General features: G+C 43.4%; 1 pseudogene; it reads left to right on the top strand.

The window, feature by feature from the left end:
* Nucleotides 1-20,253, top strand: part of LOC118402374 (selenoprotein F-like) — a 31,758-nt pseudogene extending 11,505 nt beyond the window's left edge.
* Nucleotides 20,254-20,419: the final 166 nt, after the last annotated feature.

Below are 20,419 nucleotides of genomic sequence, written 5' to 3'. Positions count from 1 at the left end.
CTGTGAAATCATACTGTCCACTTAGGAAGCAACACTGATTGACAATACATTTCAAATGTTGTGCAAATAGAATAGAAAACAGGTGGAAATTATAGGCAATTAGCAAGACACCCCCAATAAAGGAGTGGTTACAGCCCAACACCGTGCAGGACGTTTGGCATTTGCCAGAAAACACCAAGATTGGCAAATTCGCCAATGGCGCCTTGTGCTCTTCACAGATGAAAGCAGGTTCACACTGAGCACGTGACAGAGTCTGGAGATGCCATGGAGAACGTTCTGCTGCCTGCAACATCCTCCAGCACACATATGTCAGAGTCAAGGCCCGCGGGCCACATCCGGCCCGCGAGAAGGTTTTACGGCCCCTGGGATGATCTTGATTTATTATTAGAACCGGCCCGCAGACCGCAGCAAGCCGGCAGCCCGCAGATCTTTTACACGCACCAATACTACATTTCCCACAATGCAACGGTGACGCACCGAGCAGTAGGCTGCTTCATTTCAATATTTATTGGCACAGCAGTTGTCAGCATCACAGTAAAATTAACTTTCAGATACCCATCAAAAATGGCAAAACGGAAGGTGGACACTGAGAACCGGGGTTTCAAACAAGGTGGGAGTCGGAGTATTTGTTCACGGAGGTAGCTGGAAAACCTGTGTGTCTTCTGTGTGGAGAAAGTGTGGCGGTACTGAAAGAGTATAATCTGAGACGACATTATGAAACGAAACACGCGGACAAAAACAAGAATATGGACATGGAACAAAGGCTACAAAAGGCAGAGGAATTAAAACGAGGCCTCAAATCTCGACAGGCTCTGTTCAAAAAGCCAAATCACAAGGCCAGGCTGCTGTCAAGGCCAGTTTTATTTTGGCAGAAGAGATCGCTAAATCAGCCCGGCCATTTACGGAGGGGGATTTCATCAAAAACTGCATGATTAAAGTTTGTGACGAAGTTTGCCCAGAAAAAAGGCAACTCTTTTTAAATGTGAGTCTGAGCAGAAACACCATTGCCGAGAGAGTAGACCAGTTGTCCATCAATCTAAAAGAGCAGCTTGTGAAAAGGGAAAAGATTTCATTGCATATTCCTTGGCTGTGGATGAGAGCACCGACATTTCTGACATTGCCCAGTTGTCAATTTTCATCCGCGGAGTGGACTCCAGCCTAAGCGTGACAGAGGAGTTTTTGGCTTTACGTCCTATGCATGGCACAACTACGGGGCATGATTTGTATGAAGAGGTGTCAAGATGTGTAAATGAGATGGAGCTGCCTTGGGAAAAACTTGTGGGTTTGACAACCGACGGGCACCTGCGATGTGTGGACACAGGAGCGGACTGGTGGCGAAGATACGGGAAAAGATGCAAGAGGAAAACGCGACAGGTGAGCTGACAGCTTATCATTGTATCATACACCAGGAAGCGTTGTGCGGTAAAGCCTTGAAAATGGAGCATGTAATGAGCATCATCACGCGCACAGTTAACTTTATCAGAGCCAAAGGTTTGAATCACCGCCAGTTCAAGGCATTTCTGACGGAGTTAGAAACGGAGCATGGTGATTTGCCTTATCACACAGAGGTGCGATGGCTAAGCCAGGGAAAGGTGCTTCAAAGATGTTTCGAGCTTCGTGAGGAGATTTGTCTGTTCTTGGACAGCAAAGGGAAAGACACAACACAACTCCGAGACGAAATGTTTCTGTGTGAAATGGCTTTTCTGTGTGACATTACGAGTCATCTGAATGCAATGAACTTGCAGCTGCAGGGTCGGGATCGTGTCATCTCTGATATGTACAGTACAGTGAAGGCATTTAAAACCAAACTGACTCTGTGGGAGACGCAGATGCGGAAAGAAAATTTGAGCCACTTTCCCAGCTGCCAGACCATGAAAGAGAAGCTCTCTACCAGTGCGTTCCCGAGCGCACAGTTGGCTGATAAAATAGGTATGCTTGCCGCTGACTTTCGACGCCGATTTGCTGACTTTGAAGCACAAAAAAGCAGGTTGGAACTGCTCGGTAACCCATTTGCTGTTGACGTGGAAAGCTCACCACCAAACCTCCAAATGGAGTTGATTGACCTCCAATGCAATGATGCACTGAGGGCAAAATATGCGGCAGTGGGTGCTGCGGAGTTCGCCCGTTTCCTCCCGACACAATGCCCCAGCTGCGCATCCAGGCTGCTCAAACGTTGTCTATGTTTGGCAGCACATACCTGTGTGAACAACTGTTTTCTTTGATGAACTTGAACAAAACATCACACAGAAGTCGACTTACTGCTGAACACCTCCACTCAATTCTGAGGATTTCCTCAGCTCAGAGCCTTACCCGAACATTGATGAACTTGTGGAAAAGATGGGACACCACCAAGTATCACCCTCAACCTCAAACAAGTGAACATTACTGTGCAATCACATATTTAGAGTTTTTACTCAGTTCAAGTTTAAAAGTTAAAGTTTAATATTTGTTTTCACTGCATGTTACTTCTCCTTAAACAAAGTGTTGTTTTTGATTAATAGATTTTTGCACTTTATTTTATTGTATTTCAATCCAATTATATTTTAAAAATATTTCAGTTGAGTGGATGATAGAAAATTGCTATTATTGTTTTTTTCTTTGAAGTAAATTTAGCCCACTTTTGCTAAAATAGAAAATATAGGCTACTGATGGTGCCTTGAATACCGGTTTCTTTCATTTAATGTTCATGTTATGGGGATTTTTATATAAAGGAAATTTGTCTTTTGTGTCTGTTGAAAATTAAAGATTACTGACAGAGCCATAAGAAAATATTGCTTTATTTATCTGATCATATTGGAATATATTTGTTAGGTTTTCAGTAGGTTCAATTAGGTTCACTAGACTATATGCGTCATTTAAAAATGTTTCAATGAACATTCGAACAGTCCGGCCCTCGGCTTGTAGCTAAATTTTTTATTTGGCCCTCCGTCCATTTGACTTTGACACCCCTGCTCCAGCATGACCGGTTTGGCGGTGGGTCAGTCATGGTGTGGGGTAGCATTTCTTTGTGGGGCCGCACAGCCCTCCATGTGCTCGCCAGAGGTAGCCTGACTGCCATTAGGTACCGAGATGAGATTCTCAGACCCCTTGTGAGACCATATGCTGTTGCGGTTGGCCCTGGGTTCCTCCTAATGCAAGACAATGCTAGACCTCATGTGGCTGGAGTGTGTCAGCAGTTCCTGCAAGAGGAAGGCATTGATGCTATGGACTGGCCTGCCCGTTCCCCAGAACTGAATCCAATTGAGCACATCTGGGACATCATGTCTCGCTCCATCCACCAATGCCACGTTGCACCACAGACTGTCCAGGAGTTGGCGGATGCTTTAGTCCAGGTCTGGGAGGAGATCCCTCAGGAGACCATCCGTCACCTCATCAGGAGCATGCCCAGGCGTTGTAGGGAGGTCATACAGGCACGTGGCGGCCACACACACTACTGAGCCTCATTTTGACTTGTTTTAAGGACATTACATCAAAGTTGGATCAGCCTGTAGTGGGGTTTTCCACTTTAATTTTGAGTGTGACTCCAAATCCAGATGAGTTGATAAATTTGATTTCCATTGATCATTTATGTGTGATTTTGTTGTCAGCACATTCAACTATGTAAAGAAAAAAGTATTTAATAAGAATATTTCATTCATTCAGATCTAGGATGTGTTACTTTAGTGTTCCCTTTATTTTTTTGAGCAGTGTGTGTGTATATATATATATATATACTTTTTGCTAATGAATGCAGCTAGCTAGTTTTGCCTACTCAAACACCAGAATCAGACAGAGGGATGCTAGTCAAGGGAAGCTTTTGGTTTTATAAATATATTGCCACCGTTGCCCTCGGGTTTAACATGCTGTTGCGGGTTTACTAACGTCTTCTAGTATGTTGATTATGACATGACAACGATGTAGGCTGTGTTTAGCGGTTATGATATAAAGGTTTGGCTTGGAAAGTTGTTTTTGTCTGGTCACAGAAAGCTGATGTGCTGTGCACTGAAGTCCACAAGTGACAGCTAAAGGTGAGAAGAGGAATAGGAGGATGCGTAGATAGTTGTGAGAAGGCATTATATACAACGAGCAAAGTGATCTTGGTGATTTTATGTGGCTGCTATGAAAGTGAACTGTGTTTTGCGTGTGATCGGGTGAATTCATTCTGCCGATTTTGTTCACAAACTTTGCATGAACGGAAGCAAACGAAACAGGGATAAACATTTTTCGAATAGAAACTCTCATTTGCAACTGTTGGATGAATGATTACACCCTAGATCAACTAGATGCGGGCAAGAGTGCAAGGCGTATTAAATGGGTCACTAATTACTCAAAATTCTCTCGACCTTGTTGTGTCATGACTGTCCTGTGGGGATCACAATGGGTCAGATCAGCTTGGCAATGGTTGACCATAACCGGACCTTTTCACCCACAGAAGAGGGGAGGAGGGAGCTGTTGGGAGTTTTGACACCTCACGCCCTGTTGTATATTTAAGTAGAAGACTTTCTTTCCCGCTTCAGTATTTAACCCAAGGAATGTTCTTTTAAGACTTTTCCCGCCGAAACTCTTAACATGGTAGACCGTGAATAATGGAACGATCATTGGAAAACTATGGACCTATGGAAGACAAATGTAATATTGGTTTTCATTTTGTGATGTCATTAACTGTATGAACAAAATACTTTATCTTGGAAAGTATATCCCCTTTATCTGTCAAGTTTCCATCCAATACGTTGTGCATATGATATGAAAATGATGAAAGTGTTTTTGTTAAGATATATTCAATTATACCTCCTAAAATCACATTCCTATCTCCTATAAACTGTACATAAGTAAGTAGCAACGCCCCGACAAAGTCAGAGAGCTTGTCATGCTGACAGAACCGTCCCCTACGCTTCAAACTATCCCATCGTACTACGAGTCTCAAATCAACGTATTTGCCGACTATCCTCATCAATGGGAAGCGGCAACACTGATCAAATTCAGATCTTACATCTGTGGAGTGAAACTGAAGGTGTTTCTCACCCTTTGCCTTGATGACAGCGTTGCACACTCTTGGCATTCTCTCAAGTGTGCCTTGTTAAGTGAATTTGTGGAATTTCTTTCCTCAATGTGTTTGAGCCAATCAGTTGTGTTGTGACAAGGTAGAGGTGGTATACAGAAGAGAGCCTTATTTGGTAAAAGACCAAGTCCATATTATGGCAAGATCAGCTCAAATAAGCAAAGAGAAACGACAGTCCATCATTACTTTAAGACATGAAGATTTGAAAGACAAGAACATTGAAAGTTTCTTCAAGTGCAGTGGCAAAAACCATCAGGCGCTATGATGAAACTGGCTCTCATGAGGACCGCCACAGGAAAAGAAGACCCAGAGTTAACTCTGCTGCAGAGGGTAAGTTCATTAGAGTTACCAGCCTCCAGAAATTGCAGACCAATTAAATGTTCAAGTAACAGACACATCTCAACATCAAGTGTTTAGTGGAGACTGCGTGAATCAGGCCTTCATGGTCGAATTGCTTCAAAGGAACCCCTACTAAAAGACGCCAATAAGAAGAAGAGACTTGCTTTGGCCAAGAAACACGAGCAATGGGCATTAGACCGGTGGAAATCGGTTCTTATGGTCTGATGAGTCCAAATTTGACATTTTTTGTTCCAACATCCATGTCTTTGTGAGATGCAGAGTAGGTGAACGGATGATCTCTGCATGTGTGGTTCCCACCATGAAGCACGGAGGAGGTGTGGGGGTGCTTTGCTGTTGACATTGTCAGTGGTTTTATTTAGAATTCAAGGCACACTTAACCAGCATGGCTACCACAGCATTCTGCAGTGATATGCCATCCCATCTGGTTTGAGCTTAGCATGGCTATCATTTGTTTTTCAACGGGACAATGACCCAACACACCTCTCGGCTGTGTAAGGGCTATTTGACCAAGAACGAGAGTGATGGAGTGCTGCATCATATGACCTGGCCTCCACAATCACCTGACCTCAACCCAATTGAGATGGTTTGGCATGACTTGTACCGCAGAGTGAAGGAAAAGCAGCCAACAAGTGCTCAGCATATGTGGGAACTCCTTCAAGACTGTTGGAAAAGCATTCCAGGGGAAGCGGGTTGAAAGAATGCGAAGAGTATGCAAAGCTGTCATCAAGGCAAAGGGTGAAGAATCTCAAATATAAAATATATTTAGATTTGTTTAACACTTTTTTTTTGGTTACTACATGGTTTTATATGTATTATTTCATAGTTTTGATGTCTTCACTGTTTTTTGACAATGTATAAAATGTGGGCAAACTTTTGACTGACTGGTACTGTGGGTGTGTGTGGTTCATTTTCATGCTAGCCAGGTAGGCTATACTCATGATGTAAAGATAAGCAATGTGCTTAATTGAGACTCTAGGGGCAGTATTTCATTTTTGGATAAAAAAACGTTCCCGTTTTAAACAAGATATTTTGTCACGAAAAGATGCTCGACTATGCATATAATTGACAGCTTTGGAAAGAAAACACTGACGTTTCCAAAACTGCAAAGATATTATCTGTGAGTGCCACAGAACTGATGCTACGGGCGAAAACCAAGATGAAACTTCAAACAGGAAGTGAGCAAAATTGTTGAGGCTCTGTTTTCCATTGTCTCCTTATATGGCTGTGAATGCGCCCTGAACGAGCCTACACTTTCTGCCGTTTTCCCAAGGTGTCTGCAGCATTGTGACGTATTTGTAGGCATATCATTGGAAGATTGGCCATAAGAGACTACATTTACCAGGTGTCCGCCCGGTGTCCTTTGTTCGAAATTAGTGCGTAATCTTCAGCTGCAAGCATTCTTCCATGTGATTCAGAGGAGAAAGCATACTTCCACAAACGATTTATCATCGAAGAGATATGTGAAAAACACCTTGAGGATTGATTCTAAACAACGTTTGCCATGTTTCAGTCGATATTATGGAGTTAATTTGGAAAAAAGTTTGGCGTTTTGATGACTGAATTTTCGGGTGTTTTTGGTAGCCAAACGTGATGAACAAAATGGAGCGATTTCTCCTACACACAGAATCTTTTTGGAAAAACTGAACATTTGCTATCTAACTGAGTCTCCTCATTGAAAACATCCGAAGTTCTTCAAAGGTAAATGATTTTATTTGAATGCTTTCTTGTTTTTGTGAAAATGTTGCCCGCTGAATGCTACGCTAAATGCTACGCGAGCTATCAATACTCTTACACAAATGCTTGTTTTGCTATGGTTGAAAAGCATATTTTGAAAATCTGAGATGACAGTTGTTAACAAAAGGCTAAGCTTGAGAGCTAGCATATTTATTTCATTTCATTTGTGATTTTCATGAATAGTTAACGTTGCGTTTATGGTAATGAGCTTGAGGCTGTATTCACGATCCCGGATCCGGGATGGCTAGTATCAAGAGGTTTAATATTAGGACAGTTGAGAAATAAATATAGTAGGCATAGCTTATAGAAAGCTGATGGGATCCTCTTTCTAATAGAGGCCATTTAACTCGGTTTTCTCATGCAATTGCATAGCCTATAGAATTGTTGTGCAACATGACCTCATGGGCTCTCTTTTACATGACATTTGCTTTGATATCAGAGTGATTAGAGAGACAATAGTGAGGAGTAGCAGGTTTGGTAGGCTACTAATGACCATCCGCGTCAGAGCTTGCAGAAGCCTAATTACCGTGACTAAACGGACATGTTGAATTTGACTGCCATCATGACTCGTGACCGCCGGTGTGGCAGTAATACGGTCACTTTTGAACAGCCCTACTCCCTCATCTTAAACGGCAACGACCGCCACTGCAGCTTACGTGCCCCTTATTTAGTCATGTTAGTTTTTTAACCTGGATAACACTCGCCAGTCCAGCTTCCCTGCCCATCCATCGCTGCCCCCTGGACACTGATCTCTTGGCTACATAGCTGATGCACGCTGGACTGTCCATTAATCACGGTACTCCATTCTGCTTGTTTGCTTTATCTGTCGGCCCCGTTGCCTAGTCAACGCCATTTTACCTGCTGTTTGTTGTGCTAGCTGACTAGCTGTTGCTGTCTCACCTACTGTTTTAGCTAGCTTTCCCAATTCAACACCTGTGATTACTGTATGCCTCGCTGTATGTCTCTCTCAAATGTCAATATGCCTTGTATACTGTTGTTCAGGTTAGTGATCATTGTTTTAGTTCACAATGGAGCCCCTAGTTCCACTCTTCATACCCCTGTTACCTCCTTTGTCCCATCTCCCACACATGCGGTGACCTCACCCATTACAACCAGCATGTCCAGAGATACAACCTCTCTCATCATCACCCAGTGACTGGGCTTACCTCCGCTGTACCCCTGTCTGCGCATTATGCCCTGAATATATTCTACCATGCCCAGAAACCTGCTCCTCTTATTCTCTGTCCCCAATGCTCTAGGCGACCAGTTTTGATAGCCTTCAGCCGCACCCTCATAATACTCCTTCTCTGCTCCGCGGGTGATGTGGAGGTAAACCCAGGCCCTGCATGTCCCCAGGCACCCTCATTTGTTGACTTCTGTGATCGAAAAAGCCTTGGTTTCATGCATGTCAATATCAGAAGCCTCCTCCCTAAATTTGTTTTACTCACTGCTTTAGCACACTCTGCTAACCCTGATGTCCTTGCCGTGTCTGAATCCTGGCTCAGGAAGGCCACCAAAAATTCAGAGATTTCCATACCCAATTATAACATCTTCCGTCAAGATAGAACTGCCAAAGGGGGAGGAGTTGCAGTCTACTGCAGAGATTGACATTACTTTGTAGGCTTACTTTCCAGGTCCATACCCAAACAGTTCGAACTACTAATTTTGAAAATGACTCTCTCCAGAAATAAGTCTCTCACTGTTGCCGCCTGCTACCGACCCCCCTCAGCTCCCAGCTGTGCCCTGGACACCATTTATGAATTGATCGCCCCCCATCTAGCTTCAGAGTTTGTTCTGTTAGGTGACCTAAACTGGGATATGCTTAACACCCCGGCAGTCCTACAATCTAAGCTAGATGCCCTCAATCTCACACAAATCATCAAGGAACCCACCAGGTACAACCCTAACTCCGTAAACAAGGGTACCTTGTCATCCTGACCAACTGGCCCTCCAAATACACCTCCGCTGTCTTCAACCAGGATCTCAGCGATCACTGCCTCATTGCCTGTATCCGCCACGGAGCCGCAGTCAAACGACCACCCCTCATCACTGTCAAACGCTCCCTAAAACACTTCTGTGAGCAGGCCTTTCTAATCGACCTGGCCCGGGTATCATGGAAGGACATTGACCTCATCCCGTCAGTTAAGGAAGCCTGGTCATTTTTTAAAAGTAACTTCCTCACCATTTTAGATAAGCATGCTCCGTTCAAAAAATGCAGAACCAAGAACAGATACAGCCCTTGGTTCACTCCAGACCTGACTGCCCTCGACCAGCACAAAAACATCCTGTGGCGGACTGCAATAGCATCGAATAGTCCCCGCGATATGCAACTGTTCAGGGAAGTCAGGAACCAATACACGCAGTCAGTCAGGAAAGCTAAGGCCAGCTACTTCAGGCAGAAGTTTGCATCCTGTAGCTCCAACTCCAAAAAGTTCTGGGACACTGAAGTCCATGGAGAACAAGAGCACCTCCTCCCAGCTGCCCACTGCACTGAGGCTAGGTAACACGGTCACCACCGATAAATCCATGATTATCGAAAACTTCAATAAGCATTTCTCAACGGCTGGCCATGCCTTCCGCCTGGCTACTCCAACCTCGGCCAACAGCTCCGCCCCCCCCGCAGCTCCTCGCCCAAGCCTCTCCAGGTTCTCCTTTACCCAAATCCAGATAGCAGATGTTCTGAAAGAGCTGCAAAACCTGGACCCGTACAAATCAGCTGGGCTTGACAATCTGGACCCTCTATTTCTGAAACTATCCGCCGCCATTGTCGCAACCCCTATTACCAGCCTGTTCAACCTCTCTTTCATATCGTCTGAGATCCCCAAGGATTGGAAAGCTGCCACAGTCATCCCCCTCTTCAAAGGGGGAGACACCCTGGACCCAAACTGTTACAGACCTATATCCATCCTGCCCATCTAAGGTCTTCGAAAGCCAAGTCAACAAACAGGTCACTGACCATCTCGAATCCCACCGTACCTTCTCCGCTGTTCAATCTGGTTTCCGAGCCGGTCACGGGTGCACCTCAGCCACACTCAAGGTACTAAACGATATCATAACTGCCATCGATAAAAGACAGTACTGTGCAGCCGTCTTCATCAACCTTGCCAAGGCCTTCGACTCTGTCAATCACCATATTCTTATCGGCAGACTCAGTAGTCTCGGTTTTTCGGATGACTGCCTTGCCTGGTTCACCAATTACTTTGCAGACAGAGTTCAGTGTGTCAAATCGGAGGGCATGCTGTCCGGTCCTCTGGCAGTCTCTATGGGGGTGCCACAGGGTTCAATTCTCGGGCCGACTCTTTTCTCTGTGTATATCAATGATGTTGCTCTTGCTGCGGGCGATTCCCTGATCCAGCTCTACGCAGACGACACCATTCTATATACTTTCGGCCCGTCATTGGACACTGTGCTATCTAACCTCCAAACGAGCTTCAATGCCATACAACACTCCTTCCGTGGCCTTCAACTGCTCTTAAACGCTAGTAAAACCAAATGCATGCTTTTCAACCGATCGCTGCCTGCACCCGCATGCCCGACTAGCATCACCACCCTGGATGGTTCCGACCTCGAATATGTGGACATCTATAAGTACCTAGGTGTCTGGCTCGACTGCAAACTCTCCTTCCAGACTCATATCAAACATCTCCAATCGAAAATCAAATCAAGAGTCTGCTTTCTATTCCGCAACAAAGCCTCCTTCACTCACGCCGCCAAGCTTACCCTAGTAAAACTGACTATCCTACCGATCCTCGACTTCGGCTATGTCATCTACAAAATGGCTTCCAACACTCTACTCAGCAAACTGGATGCAGTCTATCACAGTGCCATCCGTTTTGTCACTAAAGCACCTTATACCACCCACCACTGCGACTTGTATGCTCTAGTCGGCTGGCCCTCGCTACATATTCGTCGCCAGACCCACTGGCTCCAGGTCATCTACAAGTCCATGCTAGGTAAAGCTCCGCCTTATCTCAGTTCACTGGTCACGATGGCAACACCCATCCGTAGCACGCGCTCCAGCAGGTGTATCTCTCTGATCATCCCTAAAGCCAACACCTCATTTGGCCGCCTTTCGTTCCAGTACTCTGCTGCCTGTGACTGGAACGAATTGCAAAAATCGCTGAAGTTGGAGACTTTTATCTCCCTCACCAACTTCAAACATCAGCTATCTGAGCAGCTAACCGATCGCTGCTGCTGTACATAGTCTATTGGTAAATAGCCCACCCATTTTCACCTACCTCATTCCCATACTGTTTTTATTTATTTACTTTTCTGCTCTTTTGCACACCAATATCTCTACCTGTACATGACCATCTGATCATTTATCACTCCAGTGCTAATCTGCAAAATTGTAATTATTCGCCTACCTCATGCCTTTTGCACACATTGTATATAGACTCCCCCCTTTTTTTCTACTGTGTTATTGACTTGTTAATTGTTTACTCCATGTGTAACTCTGTTGTTGTCTGTTCATACTGCTATGCTTTATCTTGGCCAGGTCGCAGTTGCAAATGAGAACTTGTTCTCAACTAGCCTACCTGGTTAAATAAAGGTGAAATAAAAAAAAATTAAAAAAGTGTTTGAAACTTGGTAAAATGTTGCAGTTAAAGCAGGAGCACCACACTACCAACAGTGCCACTCTATTCTTAACAAGCCTTCGACTACTCAAATAGACTAAAAGCTGATTCAGGTGGTGGAGTACAAAACAACTGTAATTTCTGCTTGATAAGCCCACGTGCTGTGGTATCCTAGCAACACTACTTAGGAGAGAGCAAGCCTACAGAGAGCAGTGTGAGCAGCAGCACACCTCACGTCACTTCTTGATTATTACCTCAGTCCTGTGATGTATAATTATATGCCACTTGGCAAACACTTTTCCTAAAGTGACTTACAGTAAGTGCATACGTTTATACCCTGTATGGGAACCTTCAAGAGCGCCACCCTCTTTGTCAACTGTGCCACAAAGGACAACATGTACTGTAAGGCTGTGGTTGCCATTTTCCATGTATGAGCTAAAAACATCCCATTTCTGCCCCTCTTCTTAATCCTTAGGAGACCTGGGAGAAGGCACTACTACATTCTGCTGCATTATTAATATTTGCGAACGTACTTTGTATTGTTTTAATGAGCCTCGACGAGCATAGAGGACATTTTGTCAATCAAATCTCTCTGTTTGCCCAGAAATTATCTTTCAGTTGCACCTACGGCCCTACTGCCTCTCTGCCGGCTAATATTACTGTCGCTCCAGTTCCATTAGTGGAGCAAGCCAGCAATGGCCTTTTGGGTTTTGGCCCATTCTAATGAGTTTTTACTCAAAGGGTTTTAGAAAATGCCCCAAAAAATGGGCATGACATTAGGGATGGGCATGGTTATTTCAATATGGTACTACTACTATGGTACTTATACCATGGTACAGTCTGACTCATGAAAATGTACCATGGTTTTAGCCTTGAAGTATGGTGGTACTGCCATTCACAATAATAATGTTATTGCTTAATTGTATACCATGGTAGTTGTGGATCATGGAAATTCCATGGTTTTAACCTGCATTATACATTCTGCCATGGTAATGCGCAATTATGAAAAATGGTACCAATAATTATCATATGGTACCATCTTTTATTAATTGTGCGTTACCAAAGCACAATGGCAGTATAATGCATTAAATAACCCCCCGGTCAAAAGGGTTGGTATTGTATTGATTAATTTATATAATAGTATGGGCAGATTTGTGATGAAGTCAGAGGCAATTCTACTATTGTTGGTCCTAGTTTGTCTGTAACATCAAAGAAACTGTATAGGCACTATACTGTATAGGCATTCAATAGAAAAGTACCCACATCAAAAATATCCCACTTCCTGGATGGATTTTCCTCAGGTTTTCGCCTGCCATATCAGTTCTGTTATACTCAGACATTATTTTAACAGTTTTGGAAACTAGTGTTTTCTATCCAAATCTACTAATTATATGCATATCCTATATTCTGGGACTGAGTAGCAGACAGTTTAATTTGGGCATGCTTTTCATCCAAAATTCCCGAATGCTGCCCCCTACCCTAGTGAAGTTAAGAACAATTTCTTATTTACAATTATGGCCTAAAGGCCTCCTGCAGGGATGGGGGCTGGGATAAAAAAAATATAGGACAAAACGTACGATAAGAGAGCCAACACAACACTACATAGAAACCTAAGATGACTAAGCATAGCATGGCAGGAACACATGACAACACAGTATGGTAGCAACACAACATGATGACAACATGGTAGCAACACAACATGGTAGCAGCACAAAACATGGTACAAACATTATTGGGCACAGACAACAGCACAAAGGGCAAGAAGATAGACAACAACACATCACGCAAAGCAGTGACAATTGTCAGTGTCCATGATTGAGTCTTTGAATGAAGAGATTGAGAACTGTCCAGTTTGTATGTTTGTTGCAGCTCATTCCAGTCGCTAGCTGCAGTGAACTGAAAAGACGAGCCACCCATGGATGTGTGTGCTTTGGGGACCTTTAACAGAATGTGCCTGGCAGAGCGTGTGGAGGATGAGAGCTGCAGTACGTATCTCAGATAAGGGGCATTGAGGCCTAAGAGGGTTTTATAAATAAGCTTCAACCAGTGGGTCTTGCGACGGTTATACAGAGATGACGAGTTTACAAAGGAGTATAAAGTGCAGTGATGTCTTATAAGGAGCATTGGTGGCAAATTTGATGGCTGAATGGTAAAGAACATCTAGCCGCTCGAGGGCACCCTTACCTGCCGATCTATAAATTACGTCTCCGTAATTTGGCATGGGTAGGATGGTCATCTGAATCAGGGTTAGTTTGGCAGCTGGGGTGAAAAAGGATGATTACGATAGAGGAAACCAATTCTAGATGTAACTTTAGCCTGCAGCTTTGATATGTGCTGAGAGGACAGTGTACTATCTAGCCATACTGCCAAGTACTTGTATGAGGTGACTACCTCAAGCTCTAAGCCCTCAGAGGTAGTAATCACACCTGCGGGGAGAGGACCATTCTTCTTACCAGACCACATGACCTTTTATTTTGGAGGTGTTCAGAACAAAGTTAAGAGCAGAGAAAGTTTATTGGACACTAAGAAAGTTCTGTTGTAGAGCATTCAACCCAAAAATCTGGGGAGGGGCCAGCTGAGTAGAAGACTGCATCATCTGCATATAAATGGATGAGAGGGTGTCCTACTGCCTGAGCTATGTTGTTGATGTAAATTGAGAAGAGTGTGGGGCCTAGGATTGAGCCTTGGGGTACTCCCTTGGTGACAGGCAGTGGCTGAGACAGCAGATGTTCTGTCTTTATACACTGCACTCTTTGAGAGGTAGTTAGCAAACCAGACCAAAGTCTCCTCAGAGAGACACCAATACTCCTTAGCCGGCCCACAAGAATCGAATGGTTTTCCGCAAGGGTGCCCAACCAGTCGATCACGAGATGATTACAAGTTTACTCAAATTCAGCCACGCAAATCAATGCCTATAGTCTTTCTGTTTTAATGTTCAACAGTCCTCCATTCACAGCAATGTCTGGAAAGTCAGGTGATTTACATAACATATGACCGTTCTCTGCCCACTTGTTGACGTATGCCGAGTGTGTCAAGTGCCCCCTCCCAACTCCCAAGTCGAGGTCACGGTGATGCCAGCTAGCTAACTTTGTATCCAGATGTGTTCTTAAGTTGTGTGGTCAAAAGGAGGAACTACTCGCCAATTTGCCACTGAAAGGACATACAAGGGGCGACGATATTTTTCAAGCTTTTCTGGAGTTTGTTAACAAATTCCAACTGCCCTTTTGTCAGCTTGTCTCCATTACTACCGATGGGGCACCTGCTATGGTAGGTTGGTTCGTTGCATTGTGCAAACGAGATTATTCTTTCCCGGACTTTCTTAGTTAACCCTGCGTAATCCATCAGCAAGCTTTGTGCGGGAAGATGTTAAACATGAACGAGGTGATGGATTTAGCGATGAAGATTGTGTTTTATTCGAGCAAAAAACCTCCAGCGGAGGCTAACTCCGCGTCCTCACTTAGAAGAGACTGAAGCGGAGCTAACTACAACTGCTCACAAGAAAGCTGCAACGTAAGGACCTGCACTTTCAACACATGCATTCAGAACTTGAGCGTCAGGGTCAATGATACAGCTTGACAGTGCACGTTAACTGGAAGTCCTAGAGCATCTCATCTGAGTTTGACAATCGTTTCACTGACTTTGCATCACTTCAGTCTATTGCCGCTTAAATGTGCTTGCCGTTTGGCACAGACATACGTGTGGAAGTCATTGCCTCAAATGGGATCACTTTTTCAGTTGGACACAGCTATAGCAGAAACTGAAATTCTCACCCTTCAAGATGACATTCAGCTGAAATCCAGGGTAACCACTGAGATGAAGGAAGAGTTCTTCTGGGAGCTACTGCTGGAGGGAGAAGTATCCCAACATAAGATGTGCTCTCAATCTACCTCTGAGTCTGCATTTTCTCATATGAAGATAAAGTCCAAGTCCAGATCTACTATGACTGATGGCCACCTTGTTGTGGCCTGCAGGAGACCTGCAACAAGCTGCTACAGCCCTGACTATGAAAAACGACTTGCCTCCACCCAATGCCAAAAGTCACACTAAGGTAGGAAATTAAATAAGTTGCACTTACCAGAGATAATACTGTAGACATCAAGAAAGCCAGTCAGTTATCGAAAGTGTTGGAAAAACTTGTCAATAAACAGGACAAAATAGAAATAGGCCTATAACAGTTAGGATCAGCTTGATCTTTCCCTTTAAATAAAGGACAGACCGTGGCTGCCTTCCAAGCAATGGGAACCTCCCCAGAGAGGAGAGAAAGGTTAAACAGGTCAGAGATAAGCTTGTTGACGATATGGGCAGAAAAACCATCTGACCCAAATGTTTTTTTGAGGTCAAGTTTAAGGAGCTCCTTTAGCACCACCTTTGACTCAGTGACCGGCTGCAGGGAGAAACTTCGTATCGGGGCATGGGAAGAAAAGGGAGGAGCATCGGGGCTAGTCGCATTAGGGGTGGGAGATGAGGAAATGTTGGGCGGGCAAGGAGGCATGGCTGAGTCACATAGGAATCCTGACTTAATGAAGTGGTGATTAAAGAGCTCAGCCATGTTCTTCTTGTCAGGAACCACATCATCAACTTTAAGGGGCATGGGCAGCTAAGCTGCTATTTTTTGGTTTGATAACAAATTACATTTTTAGCTAGTCATGTTACCTAGCCTAGTCAGTGGTAGCTAGCTAGGTACAAATTTTGGATGGTACAGGAACTGAAAAGGAATAGGCTACTCAAAGAGATGCTTCAAAGGTAGTGTGTGTGTGTGTGTGTGTGTGTGTGTGTGTGTGTGTGTGTGTGTGTGTGTGTGAGTGAGTGTGTAGGCCTATGTTTGTAAAGTTATTTGAACAGTACAGATGGTTAGTGTGTTCATAACATTGTTGGACAAGTTATGTTTATTTTTATTTGTTTATTTTCCCTATAGTCACATTTAGAATGCCTGAAGCTTTAAGTACTGATGACGTTTAAACGCGTGCACACACCTTTAAGAACATTGATAGGGACTAGGCCTACTTAAACATTGGGGGACATTTTAAAGCTGCAATATGTAACTTCTTGGGCGACCCGACCCAATTCACATAGAAATGTGTTTACAGATCTGTCATTCTCATTGAAAGCAAGTCTAAGAAGCGGTAGATCTGTGCTTCCTGTTCTTAAGTTTAGTTTTTGCATCTTTTACTTATGGTTTTGTACACAAGCTTCAAACAGCTGCAAATACAATTCTTGGTTACTGAAAATATATTTAACAGTAGTTTAGGTGGTACAATGATTCTCTACACTATACATTGCTATTTGAAATTATTCAAAATTTCACTGCCAGGAAATGGCAGAGGGATTTCTGTACATTGCACCTTTTTAATAGCTGTATGTTAGGGATGTTTGTGTTTATGGTGAAAATGCTATAAAAAAAAAATCTGATGTAGATAATTTTGTTTTCACCCCTTACAATCAAAGCATAGTATGCCTGTAACTCAATGCTGTGCTTTTTTAAATAGAATAATCTTTCTTTAGTGTCAAATTTGAGCAAACTTTTAAAAAATGTTTTATGATTTACTAATACTTTCCAAGTGGGAAACTCAGCCCTCGTCTTTCTACAACAAGTTTCCAATTCTGAAATGTTTGTCTGAGTTCCGACTTGTCTTGAAGGACTGATCTCTTGTATGTCGTCACTTATAAACTTGACGCTCTTAAAGTGTAAAATGTTCAATGTAATGCATCTCAATAGGTAGTGTGTAGAAACCTAATGACACATTTTTGCTTTTTGTAACAAATGTCTTTACAGGGTTAAATATTAGTTTTACAGGGCACGTGTGATTTCAAACGTAGCTAAAAATGTATATAGGTTAAATCTCAATAAATTTAGAAATCCTATTTTCTGGTGCTCCTAAACATTGTGTGGTGCTCCTAACTTTTTAAAGTTGTGAGCACCAGTTCTACCAATGGAAAATGTTCATTTAGAGCCCTGTCTGTGTCTAAGCCTTTGTCGATATGCACCCATAATCAACAAAACTGTGACTTCCTCCCATGCAGTGTATTGTGAGAATACATTTTGCTGTCCTGGCTTAAGGAAAAGGAAGCTTGCTGGTGTAATTTAATTTGTGTTCCCAGTAACAGCGTGCCTGTGAAATACTGCTGTGACACTCGCAATTTCCGCTAAGTTATTGTGTTTTGGTGTGGAGCTTTGATTACCAGCGGGCCACAAAGCTGCCATCCGTCAGAACCCTTCCATATGCAGAGGCTCACAGTTTAATGACCCTGATGAAGAGCCTTGTCTACCACGTTTATGAATCAGACTGCCCAGAATCACATTATCCCGACTCACCGCCAGGAGCTTCACTGTGGGTGGGCATCAGTGTATGTAAAAATGAAAAGTCAGGAAGGATTGTTGGATTGTTTATTGGCCAAAGGATTGCGAAGATAAATCTCAGCATTGGTTTAGGACAACGGTGCTCCAGTTCTCGAGGGCCATAGTCCTGCTGTTTTTTTCCTTTGTTCTTCCTTTCTCCCTGGCAATTAGTGAATGAATTAATATCGTTGACTGACCACTGATTGCTAGTTACCACGGCGTAATCAAGTATGTTTAAAAAGGCAAGGAGGAGAACTAGCTTGCGGCCCTTGACGTCTGGGGTCATTATGCTGGTTTTAGTGATGAGCTGATATATTAGTCAAGTTTCTTCTTCTTTTTTTAAATTTTTTATTGATGTGAGCTGAGCTCACAGGTCTTAGTCTTCCTCCAGTAGAACATGGACATCCTGAGCCGCACCCTGACCAACCGCACACTACAGGACTTAACACAGTGCTTTGCCCTCCACAGCTCTACCCTGGGGCCATCCTGGAAGTGTGTGGATGAAAATTGGGGAGGTTCCCTCAAGTCCAAGGTGAGTTGTGTCAACATGTTGTCGCGGGACCACCCATCTTGTAACTCTCTTATTGGTGTCCGTTGTCATCTTGGTGTCCGTTTGCTGTGAAGGGTCTGTTATTGTAGCCTGCCTTTGTGTGGGGTAGAGCCTCGGAGCTCTCTGCCTTACGGTACCGTTTGTGCCCTCGGACAGCTGTACGCTCGCGTTCACAACTGTGGTCCCTTTTAACTTGATTACCCGAATAATGTTTTCCCAACGGTTTCTGTTTACAAGCTTTGTGCAAAAAAAAAAAAAAAAAAAATAGAACTGTCCCTCCAATTGATTAATTCATTTAGACCTTTTGATATTGTTGACCTTTTGTGTCCACAGCTTTTGTCAGGTCTGACAAGCCGAAGATGTTCAAGGGTCTTCAAATTAAGGTACAACAAGAATTGTAGATACTCTTGCCTGTTTGCGTACAATTCATTAGTTGAGTTTAAATACAAATAAAGAAGTGGTTGTTTCTCTGGCGGCTTCTTTTATACAACTTTTATACAACCACATTGTTACATTTTCATTTTCATTACATTGTCTTGAACATGATCTCCTGTCATATATATATATGCCATTTAGCAGACGCTTTTATCCAAAGCGACTTACATGTGCATACATTCTACTTATGGGTGGTCCCGGGGATCGAACCCACTACCCTGGCGTTACAAGCGCCATGCTCTACCAACTGAGCTACAGAAGGACCACATGGAATGAACCCTACGCCACACCATATGGTTTCAATATTACACCGTATAGGGAGTTTTTATTATCTTCTAGGTATTACAATGGCTACTGTGTTTGGCTGTAGTCCTGTGGTTTTTGTGTTTGTTTTTTTTTCAGTATGTGAAAGGCGCAGACCCTATACTAAAGCTGCTGGACGATAACGGGAACATTGCTGAAGAACTCAGCATCCTCAAGTGGAACACGGATAGTGTGGAAGAATTCCTGAGCGAGAAGTTGGAAGTGTATAATACCGATTTGTAGTACTCATCACCATTTATTGTTTAAAGGTACTGCACTATTGTACTTTTCATTTTTTTTTGTAGTACCTGAAAATCATGAACTTCGTCTGTAGACTTTGTGAACTGACATTATGTGCCAGGATGTTAAACGGCTGTTTTATAGATTTGTAAAGTACCTGAACTTACCTGCAAAATACCTGGCATTAACATCAAAATCATTGGAATGAAGTAGCCAAAGAAAGACTAAAGATGTTCACTACCTTTTTTGTTCTCCCATCTGTCAGTTTTCTCTGTGGTTTAAAAAAAAATATTAATAATAATAATATATGCCATTTAGCAGACGCTTTTATCCAAAGCGACTTACAGTCATGTGTGCATACATTCTACATATGGGTGGTCCCGGGGATCGAACCCACTACCCTGGCGTTACAAGCGCCATGCTCTACCAACTGAGCTACAGAAGGACATGTGGGATCTTTGGGTGGGTGTCCAAGTCGTTCACTTGATGCAGATGTTTCGGGGAGGAACACATTAGTGAAGGCCTCACAGTAAACCACATTTTGGGATGTGAGACCCGATGTCCCCGTGTGTCACTCTGGGCATCTTGCAGTGGAGAGAGACTGGATTCCCCAGTGTGTGATTTAGAATCGGGGAGGAAAACCACTGCAATGTGAATAAAATGTCTCCATGTTATTATTTTTATGGGTTGTGTCATCTGTTCGAGCTGCATTTAATTAATTGTGCTGTGTTGCATATTTATGGTAGTCTGACACTCACGAAAACCGGAAAGAAAAGCATATGTCTGATATGGAGGGTAGCTTTGATTTGCCAAAAGGTGTAACATTCATGCCATCTAGTGGAAGA

The sequence above is a fragment of the Oncorhynchus keta genome, chromosome 23, assembly GCF_023373465.1.
Source record: "Oncorhynchus keta strain PuntledgeMale-10-30-2019 chromosome 23, Oket_V2, whole genome shotgun sequence".
Lineage (NCBI taxonomy): Eukaryota > Metazoa > Chordata > Actinopteri > Salmoniformes > Salmonidae > Oncorhynchus > Oncorhynchus keta.
Note: the sequence above shows the minus strand (reverse complement) of the source record. Positions and strands in the feature narration are given on the sequence as shown.